Raw genomic sequence first — 13,539 nt, forward strand, 5'->3', positions numbered from 1 at the left:
GCTCAGCTTTCTTCACAGTCCAACTCTCATATCCATACATGACCACAGGAAAAACCATAGCCTTGACTAGATGGACTTGGTTGGCAAAGTAATGTCTCTGCTTTTGAATATGCTATCTAGGTTGCTCATAACTTTCCTTCCAAGGAGTAAGCATCTTTTAATTTCATGGTTGCAGTCACCATCTGCAGTGATTTTGGAGCCCAGAAAAATAAAGTCTGACAGTGTTTCCACTGTTTCCCCATCTATTTCCCCTGAAATGGTGGGACTGGATGCCATGATCTTCGTTTTCTGAATGTTGAGCTTTAAGCCAACTTTTTCACTCTCCACTTTCACTTTCATCAAGAGGCTTTTTAGTTCCTCTTCCCTTTCTGCCATAAGGGTGGTGTCATCTGCATATCTGAGGTTAATGATATTTCTCCCGGCAATCTTGATTCCAGCTTGTGCTTTTCTTCCAGCCCAGCGTTTCTCATGATGTACTCTGCATAGAAGTTAAATAAGCAGGGTGACAATATACAGCCTTGACGAACTCCTTTTCCTATTTGGAACCAGTCTGTTGTTCCATGTCCAGTTCTAACTGTGGCTTCCTGACCTGCATATAGGTTTCTCAAGAGGCAGGTCAGGTGGTCTGGTATTCCCATCTCTTCCAGAATTTTCCACAGTTTATTGTGATCCACACAGTCAAAGGCTTTGGCATAGTCAATAAAGCAGAAATAGATGTTTTTCTGGAACTCTCTTGCTTTTTCCATGATCCAGCAGATGTTGGCAATTTGATCTCTGGTTCCTCTGCCTTTTCTAAAACCAGCTTGAACATCATGAAGGTCACGGTTCACATATTGCTGAAGCCTGGCTTGGAGAATTTTGAGCATTACTTTACTAGCGTGTGAGATGAGTGCAATTGTGCGGTAGTTTGAGCATTCTTTGGCATTGCCTTTCTTTGGGATTGGAATGAAAACTGACCTTTTCCAGTCCTGTGGCCACTGCTGAGTTTTCCAAATTTGCTGGCATATTGAGTGCAGCACTTTCACAGCATCATCTTTCAGGATTTGGAATACTCAATTACTCTCACATAGGAGATATCAAATTTGCCTTCACATATTGCCTGCTATATGTAGACCCTTGATTCATACTCCATGTAACCACACACTGTTATAATTAAATCCAGTTTGAATTTTAGCCTTATTTTTTGGATGTGGTTTCCCTCCAGCAGTGTAGGAGCATTCCCTTTTCTCCAGACCCTGTCTCCCTGGTATGACATTTCAAACCTCAAAAACGGTTATTTGTTGATATGAATATCAATTTCATTTTAGCTCATTTTGAACAGAGAAGCAAAAAATTGGGGAGGGTGGCATTTTTTTCTGTTTTCTTCATGAAGAGAAATGAAACTGTTAGAAGAAAAAGTACCTGTGGCTCCTGTGCTCTTTGAGTCACTCATTGTTTGCAGGAATTTGCTTTTATTTTTTTTCAAGTGTGAAATAGTAACAAATAACAGAATTAGAAGAAACTAGTTTGAAATGATGGCTTGTTTCTACCTGGAAAATTTGAACCAATGGAACCAATGGGAACTGCAAAAATCAGGGTGCCACACTTTTAAGAATGTGTTAAGTTGCAAATAATAACTAGTATGGTTGAAATTTCAACAACACATTTTTATTCTGATAAAGAATATACTTTTCCAAAAGGTTTCCAGAGGGGCCACCTCCTGCTGGAAGCCTGGGATGCTGGAATCAGGCCACATCCTGTGTGTCTTTACACGACACTGGGCTGCACTCTAAAAAATTCCCGGCCCCTGGATCCTGAACGAAGGAAAAAGCAAACGAGCCAAGCTGGTGGTAATCAGGCTCTCTCGCCCACTGCCTCTCGCTCCGGCCCCACGTTTTGTAAATACACGGCTCTGTATCAGCTGAGCACGCTCACAGCACAGCGCACGCACTTCACAGGGTACCGCAGACCACTTTTGCTCTGTAAACATCAGTAAGTTCCAGGAGAAACGCCCTTGCGGCTACGATACGGCTGCGCCCTCTGAATCTCCAGGAGACCAGAGGATACAGCGCGTCTGCTGTTACAGCCGCTGTGCCAGTCAGGAGAGAATGAACAAGTCTGTGGCTCCTACGCTCCCCAAGGTTTCTTCCAGCTTCCCTGCTCGTGCCTTGCCTGCCTTCGGTGCAACGAACGGTGAGAAACAGCGAGACACTGACCTTCACGTGGCCAAAGCAATTGGTAACTTTGTTTTGCCTGTTGGAATGTTCAATGACACAGATTCTTCCAGTTTCACCCTCCCCTGATGTGTGTGAAGGGTGGAGCTTGCTGATTATTTCTTGGTCAAGAAATGTGCATCCTAATTCACAGGCAAGGGTGAGCGCCCTTCAACAGTGAGAGACCCTGCATGTGTGTGACCTGTGCCTCCTGGGAGAGCAGCTTTAAGCTAGTGTAGAAAGCTGAGCGCCGAAGAATTGATGCTTTTGAACTGTGGTGTTGGAGAAGACTCTTGAGAGTCCCATGGACTGCAAGGAGATCCAACCAGTCCATTCTGAAGGAGATCAGCCCTGGGATTTCTTTGGAAGGAATGATGCTAAAGCTGAAACTCCAGTACTTTGGCCACCTCGTGCGAAGAGTTGACTCATTGGAAAAGACCCTGATGCTGGGAGGGATTGGGGGCAGGAGGAGAAGGGGATGACAGAGGATGAGATGGCTGGATGGCATCACCAACTTGATGGAGGTGTTTGGGTGAACTGCAGGAGTTGGTGATGGACAGGGAGGCCTGGTGTGCTACGATGCATGGGGTCTCAGGGTCGGACACGACTGAGTGACTGAACTGAACTGAACCCTGACGAAGGTCTGTCTACGAGGTAGGTTCAGACCTGCCCAGGTGCTGTCCACACTGATGATGTTTAGATGAGACTGTGTGCTTCTACAGTGAGAGCATTTAGGCCTGGCCTTGTCCTGTGTGCGCTGGGAATGGAGACCTGGGTAGAGACCTGGCCTGGCCTCTGGCCTAGAAAATTCTGTGCCTGTGTCTGGATGTCAGTGCTCAGAGGTCCGGGGGCTGGGGCTGAGGTGGGCTTCTCTTGGTAACGTGCTCTTCTCTGAGTGGGTCGCATGGCCCTCCCAGGGGTCAGTGCTGCGGTAAGCTCTTGGTCTTTCCTCCTGCCAGGCATTGTTTGTGTGTGTTGGAGACAAATTCCTGTGGGTATCTTCCTTTGCCAGAATTTTTTTTCATCCTGAGGGTTGTCTTTTTCTCTCACTGCAGGTGTCCTTTGTTGTGCAGATGCTTTAAACGTTTATTAGGTCTCATTTGTTTATTTCTGTTTTATTTAAATAGTCCTGATTCTAAGAGGTGGATCAAAAAAGAACTTGCTGCATTTTATGTCAAAGTGTGTTCTGCTTTTTTCCTTAAGAGTTTCATTGTATCTGTCCATTTATTTAGACCCTTAATCTATTTGCAGTTAATTTTTGTATGTGGCATTAGGAGTATTGTAATTTCAGTCTGATTTTCTTTGCTAAGGATTCTGCCCGGTGTCCTCCACAGTAGCTGCTCCCATTGGCCATTCCCAGTATCAGTGTGGGAGGGCTCTCTTTCCTCCACACCCTCTCCAGTATTTATTGTTTGTAGAGTATCATCTGACTGTAGGCATTCTGACTGGTGTGAGGTGATAACTTGAAGTTTTCATTTGCATTTCTCTCATATTTAGCGATATTGACATGATTTTTGAAACTGTGTGAGTTTGAAATCCTGCCCTATTCTGAATATTTTTCCAGTGACCTCCCCTAAGACATTTCTTGAGGGCAGGTGTTTTTTACTTGCAGCCCTGCAGGCCCTGTTAATGTACATTAAAGTGCCCATCCGCTATGGTTTCAAAGTTGTTGTTATGGGAAATGGCCACAAGGTGGCAGCATATCTTTATGCTCAACCCTGTCTGGGGGAACCAGAGCCTTAGGGAAAGTCCTGTTCCTGAACTGTCAGAATGGAAAGTGCTGGAAGAAACACCCAAGGCTTGTCTCCCATTCCTCCTGCCTTCCTCACCCCCATCCCCTGGACACATCCCAGTTCCTGCAACACCACTCTCTGGAGGGTGCTTTCACCACAGGTGGGGCAACCCCAAGGAAGGAGGCTGGAGGTGGGAACCCCAACACTGGGAGACATGGAGCCCAGGGGCCTTTTCATAGTTCTTCCAGCCCAGAGGCTCCACATCCTTTGGGTGCAGGAGGACCCCCTGGATCTGGAGGTTGTGGGCTGGTGCAGAGGGGAGCAGGCACGCAGGCCTGTGGGGCAGGGCTCATTGGCCAGCACATCTCTCCCAGCTCTGTCAGCCCCACAACAGTCCATCTGGGAACCCAGGCTTCAGGGATGTGCCAGCAGCCCAGGTCACCAAGGCCTGAGGGGAATAGAGTCGGCATGCTCTTTTTGTAATTTGTATTTCATATTGGTGTATAAGTGACTTACAATGTTGTAGGATGTGTGTGTGTGTGTGTTGTGTTTATCTTTGTTTTAGGTGTACATCAACATGATTCCCTTTGCAGAGATGTGGACATGTCCTTTTTTGGGTTCATTTCCCATATAGTTTATTATGCAGGGTTGATGAAGGGTCCTTACTGATTATTACACCTCATTTCTCATTGCCCACCACCTTTCCTTTTTGGTAACCATTAGGTGCTTTGAAGGTGATGGCACCCCACTCCAGTCCTCTTGCCTGGAAAAATCCCATGGGCGGAGGAGCCTGGTGGGCTGCAGTTCATGGGGTCATGAAGAGTCAGACATGACTGAGCGACTTCACTTTCACTTTTTACTTTCATGCATTGGAGAAGGCAATGGCAACCCACTCCAGTGTTTTTGTCTGGAGAATCCCAGGGACGGAGGAGCCTGGCGGGCTGCTGTCTATGGGGTTGCACAGAGTCGGACACGACTGAAGCGCCTTTGCAGCAGCAGGTGCTTTGCTGTGTTGTGGAGCCCTTTCTATTTGGTGAAGAAGTTTATCTGTGTCTGTTTTTAGAATCTGCCTCTAAAGTGATGCCCTATGGTAGTTGTCCTTTGTCTGACTTCACTTTCTGTGATCATCTCTACTTCCTTCCTTGTTGCTGGACATGGCATGATATTATCCTTTCTACGGCTGAGTGATGCTGCTCTGCGTGTGTATCTCATCTTCTGTATCCATTCATCTGTCCTTCTCTGATTAGCTGCTTTCTTGTCTTGCCTAGTGGAACCGAGATTGAAGATTACCCATGCTTTTAAATTTTAGGTTTTCTCTGGATTTATTTCCAGGTGTTGGATTGCTGGGTCCTAAGGTACTTCTGTGTTATTTTTCAAATGAACATCCGTACTGTGGTCCCAATTGGATGTACTTATGTGATTGCAAAGAATGCTGCAGGAGGGTTCCCTTCTCTCCACACCCTCTCTATCATTGATTGTAGAGTGGCAATGGCCATTCTGACCAGTGTGATGTAATATTTCGCTGTAGCTTGGATTTGTATTTCTCTAGTGTTAAATGATGTTGACATTTTTTCATGTGATTTTTAAAAAAAAACTGTGAATTAAACTTACATCTTGAAATTGGCTTCTTTAATGCCTGCCTTCTCTTGGATTCCTTTTCGATGACAACCCCTAGGACATTTTCCGAGGGCAGCTGTTTTTACTTACAGTCCCTGGGTACTTGTGAATATTAAATGCCCAACAGCAGAAGGAAATGGCAACCCACTCCAGTGTTCTTGTCTGGAGAATCCCGTGAACAGAGGAGCCTGGCGGGCCACAGTCCATAGGGTCACAGAGAGTCAGACAAGACTGAGCACATCAACTGCACAGCTCTTCATGGTGTTATTACAGAAAATGGCCACAAGGTGGCAGCCCTTGTTCATGCCGCATGCTTTTTTTTTTTTTTTAATCTGTAAATTCCTTGCAATTTTCTATTGGAATAGAGTGGATTTCTGATGATGTGTTTGTTTCAGGTGTACAGGAACTTGATTCAGTTATACATAGATGCTTATTCTCCTTAGAGCTCTTTTTTTGCATATAGGTCATGGCAGTGTGTTCAGTAAACTTCCCTATGCTGTTCAGTAGATACTTTTATCCTCTATATGATAGATACAAATGTGCATATGTTACTTCCAATCTTTTCATTTATTCTGCCTGTATCTGGAGGTGGGGGGTCTCTCCAGAGGGAATCAGGAACTTCACTGCCTGCCACATGCTCCCAGCTTGCTCTGCCCCAGGACACTCCAGCCTTGGCACCCAAACCAGCTGGGCTCCAGGGATGTGGCACTGCAAGTCACCGTGCCCTGAGGGGAATAGCGTTGGGGTATCCTTTCTGCTTCATCTGCTTTCATCCCTTCATTTGAACTGGAGCATACAGGTGAATTACAGTCTTGTGTTTTGTTTTTTCCTTTTCCTTCTATGACAAATTGTTTCGCTTCTACACAGATGTATATATGATTTGTCAGGGTTTTTCCCTTATAGGTAATGAAGGTGTGAGTGTGTTTCCTTCTGTTACGTGGTGGTCCTGGCCGCTTGTTTTGTCAGTAGTAGTGTGCATATGTTGCTCTAAAGCAGCTCTTTTCTTCCTGCCCCACATCTTTATATTTTGATGACCAGAAGTTTCTTTTCTAAGTCTGTGAGCCTATGTCTCTGGGCAGTAAGTTCATTTGTATCCATCTTTCTTTTACACTTGGAAGTGATGTCATATGATACTAGTCTATCCCTGTCTCTCTTACTTCAGTTGGAATGATCATCTCTGCTTTCTTTCCTGACACTGGACTTGGCATTTATTCCTACTTCTTTATGGCTGAGATGTATTCCATTATGTACGTGTACCCCATTGTGTATCCCTTCACCTGTGCTTCTACAATTAACTTTTTTTTTTTTTTGGTCTTGGCTGTTGTACATGGAGAAGGAAATGGCAACCCACTCCAGTGTTCTTGCCTGGAGAATCCCATGGACGGAGAAGCCTGGTAGGCTGCAGTCCATGGGGTCGCACAGAGTCAGACACGACTGAAGCGACTTGGCGGCGGTGGCGTTGTACATAGTGGAGCCAAAATTTCAAGGTTGCCCATCTCTTAAAATTTTGGTTGTGTCAACCCATCTGCCTCAACCCCAGATGAGTCCAGACATGAGACACAAGCCTGCTGAGGCTCCTGAAGGGGAGAGCTGCCCAAGTCAGGGAGCTTGGAGGGAACAAGCTAGGCATTGCTTTTCTATTCCTTTGCTCTAGTCTCCTGCCTGTGCTGTGTTGGAGTATAGTTGATGTGTAGTTTTGTGCTTGTCTTCAGGGCACAGCCACATGAGTCACTAATGACATGTACATGCAGTTTATCAGGGCAGTCACGTGAGTCAGTAATGACATATACATGCAGCTTATCAGGGTGCAGACACGTGAGTCACTAATGACATATACACACAGCTTATCAGGATGCAGACACGTGAGTCAATAATGACATATACACGCAGCTTATCAGGGCAGTCACGTGAGTCAGTAATGACATATACATGCAGCTTATCAGGGTGCAGACACATGAGTCACTTATGACATATACACGCAGCTTATCAGGGTGCAGACACATGAGTCAGTAATGACATATACATGCAGCTTATCAGGGTGCAGACACGTGAGTCACTAATGGCATGTACATGGAGCTTACCTGCCGGGGTCCAGCCCCAGTGGATCCAGGGAATTCGAAGGGGAGACGGAGTCGGCGATCAGGAGACAATAGCTTACTTAAGTGTTAATTAGAGATATAAAGAGTGGTTAAATAGGGATAGCTCAGTGAGAAAATTCAGTGGAGAAAAGAGGCTGCATAACTTGGTTTACGTGGAAAACCAATAGAACTCCAAGACAAGGAGTTTGCACCACCCACGTAGGCCACAGGCGTCCTCCAGTTCTCCTGAAGGAGAGGAGACACTAAGGCCTCCCCAGTCAGATCTTAGAAGCCCAGGCAAAATTAGTAGGCTTGGCGAGCCTCTACGCTCCAGATGGGAACTCAGCCAGAAGGTGAGAGAAAGAATGACATGGGGAGACCAAGCTTTGGTGAGCAAGGTCTGTAGCTTTATTTTCAACAGGGGCTTTTATACCGTAAGTTGCACATAGAGGATAATAGGGGGTGTGAAATCATGCAAAGTCAGCAGTCTTTGATCCTTATCGAAACCAGGGTTTCTTTTCTGCAAACTTATCGTATACAAATGGTTTAGGTGATTTACATCATCTTCTGGCCAGAAGGCCTGTTAACATTTTATGACTCTGACAAAGGTTTGTCAACCATAAGACTTATTTTCTCTAAGAGTAATTATTTTAAAGTTTGGCGCCATCCTCCAAAGGTGTTAGATAAAGTTGCATTCCTATAGGGCAGAGGTGCAGTGGGCTTACAACAAAGGAAAGAATTTATTACCTGAAGGGTCTGAAGTTGTTAACACCAAGGCCACTACTTATTTTTTCTCCATACCAACTACATTAATTAATACACTTCCAAGGATACAATACAGGGGATGTGGAAACTTGGCAGCAAGCATTGGCTCAACAATGAAATCTTCTACTATTTATATTCTGACAATTTCTAACTCTCTGAGAGGCTCTATACTATTTGAATATCTTAAGCTCCCCATGCCTCTTGTGGTTGGAAGACTGCAAACAACCGTATGCGTAGCTATAGTAGTCTGGGTAAACCTGTCAGGCCAGTTAGAGAGCCATCTGAGGGGTTTGGATTTAAACACTCCTATTATGCCCAGGAGGCTAATTAGCTAGAGCTCTAAGTTGATTTCCTTCAGAGAAAAGGTGGTCGGGGATAGCCACCCCCGCTCCCCCCGCCCCGTGACTGTCAGAGGAGTAGGTGAGAGCACAAAGCAGTAAAGTAGGCAGACTCTGGTTTTGGGGGTAGATGCTCGAGAATTTCCAGGGGGACTCCTGAGGCTCGATCTCGCCTTTGCGTATGCCGAGCCCGCCTTTGCGTATGCCGAGCCTCCTTCCTCATGACCTTTGCCATGGGCGGAGTTCCTCACGCTGGCTCCCGGCACTTACCAGGGCACAGACACATGAGGCACTAATGGCATGTACACGCAGCTTCTCAGGGCACAGCCACGTGAGTCAAACATGACGTGTACATGCAACTTATCAGGGCACAGATACGTGAGTCACTAATGACATATACACGCAGCTTATCAGGGCACAGTCGCGTGAGGCACTAATGACATATACAGATGGCTTATCAGGGCAGCCACGTGAGTCACTAATGACATATACATGCAGCTTATCTGTTCTGTTTTGGATTCTTTTCCCATAGAGGTTATTGCAGAAGGTTGAGCAAAGTATCCTGTGTTGAATATCAGGTTCTTCCTGAAAATCTATTAGAGATACTGATTTCTGTGTACATGTGATGAGAAGGAAGGAAATAATGATTTTGGATTATCCATTACAGATAGAGATTTCTCTGTATACGTTAGAAATACAAATTTCTGTGTCTGTTTGGAAGGAAGAAAGGAAAGAGAGAATCCTTCTGGATTGTCTATTACTGATACAGATTTCCGTGTATATGTTATCCCTGACCTCCTAATTCATCCTTATTCTTTCACATTTTTTTTTTTGGAAACTTCTGTTTCTGTTTGAATTCTGAGAGTCTCTTTTGTGGTGTAAATTTGTTCCTTTATTATTCTTATTTTGCCTAGAAGAGATGATATCATATGCTGTTTTCTTTCTTGGTCTGGCTGAGTTCGCCTAGACTATATTCCTCCAAGGTCCATCCTTGTGATTATTACTGGCATAATTTCACAATTTCAATGGCCATTTTTCATGGCTGAGCAATATTCCATTGTATATATGTACCACATCTTCTTTAACTTTTAATCTGTCCAGGTATATCTTGCTGGTTCTCTGTCTTGGCTATTGTAAGCAGTGCTGCAGTGTATGTGGGGTGCATGTGTGTTTTTGAATGGTGGTTTTCTTGGGATATAGGCCCAGGTGTGAGTATGGCAAATCATGGGCTGTGCTCTCTTGACATCTTGCTTTCTGGAGTGTGGACACACAGGCTTTCCAGCAGCTGTTGCTACTGTCCATTCTAACGAGCATGTAGGAGCTCACTCTTCCCCTAGCTCTCGCCTGTGTTTATTGTTTGTAGAATCGTGAGTATGGCCGTTCTGACAGGTGAGATTGGATCTCTTGTTGTCGCTTTGACTGGTCACCCTGTCCTATTTAGGGATATAGACCATCTTGTTCTCTGGCCATTTGGGGATTTTATTATTTTTGTTTTTACTTTAAATGGTGTGGGGAAAATTAACCTTGCAGTTGGCCTCTTCAAAGTTGGTTGTGTTTGCAGTTGATTTCTGCAGCACTCACCCCAGGTCCTTTCCTGAGGGCAGCTGTCATGAACAGCCCCACAGGCCTTGTGACTTGGAGGTGCCAGTAAGCACAGGTGCTAAAGCTGCAGTTATGGGAAATGTCCACAGGGGGGCAGAACTTCTTCATGCCCATCTTTGGCTCTACCTGTAACTGGAGTCTTAGGGAAAGTCAGCTTCCTGGGCTGTGAGTTAATGTGGAATGTGCTGAGCAAACACCCAAGGGCTTGGGTCTCACTACTTCTTCCCCCTGCAGCCTCACCCCTCCCCTCCAGAGTTATGTGTACCTGGGACACCCCTCCCTGCTGAGCAACCCAGGAGGCTGCACTCTCAGTATGGAGGCTTCAGTTGGGCACCACCTCCCCTGTGGATCTGGATACTTGGTGACTTGACCCTGGTCCTTGAGGCCAGACAGTCGTGTCACCGTCAGGGTGCACAGGGCAGACGACACAGTTCAGGTTTAAGAGGAGTCTCAGTGCAGGGGGCCCTACCAGGTGTGTCAGCCCCAAACCAGTCCAGCCTCAGGAGTCAGCGCTGCTCTGGTCCCAGGGGTCGGCTAGCATCCCGTGTCAGGGACATTTGAGGGAATAAACTAGGCAACACTTTCCTTCTTTTTCTTTAATCTCATGCTAGATCACACACCTGGGTCTTCTTAGTCACATGGGTCACACAGCCTGTGGCATAAGCCCTCTTGGAGGAGGTGGCCATTAGTCCCACCCATCACAAAGCTGCCAAGCAGATGGCCCACAGACTGCAGAACAATTACACCAAAGAAATTCTCACACTGTTAAAAAAGTTCTAGGGCCCACAAGAGACTTCCCAACCTGGAATCTGGCAAAGGGACTGAGAACCCCCAGGGAATTTGACTTTGGAGGCCAGTGGGATTTGATTACAGAACTTACACAGGACAGGGAAACAGACTCTTGGAGGGCACAAACAGAACCTTGTGTGACTAGAAACCAGGAGAAAGGAGCAGTGACCCCACAAGAGACTGACCCAGACTTTCCCGTGAGTGTCAAGGAGTCTCCAGCAGAGGCGTGGGTTGGCAGTGGCCTGCTGCAGGCTTGGGGGCACTGAGTGCAGCAGTGCATCATGGGATCTTTTGAAGGAGGTCACGATTATCTTCATCACCTCCACCATAGTTTGGCCTCAGGTCAAACAACAGGGAGGGAACACAGCCCCACCCATCAACAGAAATTTGAATTAAAGATTTACTGAGCATGGCCCCGCCCATCAGAACAGTTTCCTCCTCAGTCAGTCTCTCCCGTAAGGAAGCTTCCATAAGCCTCTTAATCTTCTCCATCAGAGGTCAGACAGACTGAAAACCACAATCACAGAAAACTGACCAATCTGATCACATGGACCACAGCCTTGTCTAAGTCAATGAAACTATGAGCCATGCCATGTAAGGCCACCCAAGATGGACGAGTCATGGTGGAGAGTTCTGACAGGATGTGGTCTCCGGAGAATGGAATGGCAAACCACTTCAGTATTCTTGTCGTGAGAACCCCATGAACAGTATGAAAGGCTAAAAGATAGGACACTGAAAGAGGAACTCCCCAGGTCGGTAGGTGCCCAATATGCTACTGGAGATCACTGGAGAAATAACTCCAGAAAGAATGAAGAGACAGAGCCAAAGCAAAAACAACACCCAGTTGTGGATGTGACTGGTGATGGAAGTAAAGTCCGATGCTGTAAAGAGCAATATTTCATAGGAACTTGGAACGTTAGGTCTGTGAATCAAGTTCATGTCCCTCTGAAACCTATGCAAGAAGGACCCTTCTTGACCTCTTTCTTACTTCTGCTGATTCTCCAGTAATCTTGCTATTACTGTTTCATAGCTCATAGATACATTGCTCCAACCTTCTGTCTTCATATGATGTGTTCCCTGTGTGTCTTCCCATAACCTTTGTGTGCATGTCTATCTCAGTGTCCAAATTTCCCCTCTTTATAAGGACACCAGTCATATTTTATCAAGGGCCCATCCTAATGACCTCATTTGAACTTGATTACTTCCATAAAGATCCTATTTTCAAATAAGGTCCCATGATGAGGTGCTGGGCATTAGGACTCTACCATAGCTTTTCTGGAGGCTTCCCTAGTGGATCTCTTGGAGAAGAGAATGGCAGCACCCTCCAGTATTCTTGCCTGGAGAATCCCATGGACAGAAGAGCCTGGCGAGCCCCAGTCCATGAGAGTTGGACACAACTGAGTGACTAACATACACTTCACTTCCCTGGTGAATCAGATGGTAAAGAATCTGCCTGAAATGCAGGAGCTGCTGCTGCTAAGTCACTTCAGTCGTGTCCGACTCTGTGTGACCCCAGAGACGGCAGCCCACCAGGCTCCACCATCCCTGGGATTCTCCAGGCAAGAACACTGGAGTGGGTTGCCATTTCCTTCTCCAATGCATAAAAGTGAAAAGGGAAAGTGAAGTCGCTCAGTCCTGTCCAACTCTTTGCAACCCCATGGACTGCAGCCTACCAGCCTCCTCTGTCCATGGGATTTTCCAGGCAAGAGTACTGGAGTGGGTGGCCATTGCCTTCTCCAGAAATGCAGGGGACCCGGGTTCAATTCCTAGGCCAGGAAGATCTGCTGGAGAAGGGAATGGCTACCCACTATAGTATTCTTGCCTGGAGAATTCCACAGACAGAGGAGTTTGGTGGGCTACAGTCCATGGAGTCACAAAGAGTCAGATATGACTGAGCGACTATCACTTTCCCTTTCTTCTTCATCGCTTTTATGAGAGATGCAATTCAGCCCATAGTAGCACCTCTTAGCAAGCTCTCAACTGATCTTTTGGGCTTAGGATATTGACTATATCTTCTGCTTTCAGAATGGACTCTCATCACCAATTCTTGGAAAATGGGAAGAACGCTACATAGCTCTAACATCATCATGCTGCAGTTATAATAAGAGCTAATAAATGATGACTAATAATTTACTGAGGGATTACCATAAACTAGGCGCTGTTGTAAGTCCTTTTTTAATGATGTATTGTCATTAATCCTTGCATCTGCTCTGTGGTCCAGGGACTGTTACTTCTATTTGGTAAGTGCGTTAGTTGCTCAGTCATGTCCAACTCTCTGTGACCCCATGGGCTGTAGCCTGCCAGGCATCTGTGGAATTCTCCAGACAAGACTACTGGAGTGGGTTGCCTTTCCCTTCTCCAGGGGATCTTCCTGACCCAGGGATTGAACCCATGTTTCCTGCATTGCAGGCAGATTCTTTACCAC

The 13,539-nt window shown here is 46.0% G+C and overlaps 1 long non-coding RNA gene across 1 annotated transcript; it reads left to right on the top strand.

Moving 5' to 3' along the window:
• The first annotated feature begins 1,846 nt into the window (after window positions 1-1,846).
• Window positions 1,847-5,549, top strand: LOC147358917 (uncharacterized). Its single transcript, XR_015141729.1, has 2 exons — window positions 1,847-2,217; window positions 2,347-5,549. It is a non-coding gene; the product is annotated as an uncharacterized LOC147358917 (long non-coding RNA).
• The last annotated feature ends 7,990 nt before the right edge of the window (window positions 5,550-13,539 follow it).

The sequence above is a fragment of the Bos grunniens genome, chromosome 15 (genome assembly GCF_055505025.1).
Source record: "Bos grunniens cultivar Pamir isolate PY7600 chromosome 15, Bosgru_T2T1.0, whole genome shotgun sequence".
Classification (NCBI taxonomy): Eukaryota; Metazoa; Chordata; class Mammalia; order Artiodactyla; family Bovidae; genus Bos; species Bos grunniens.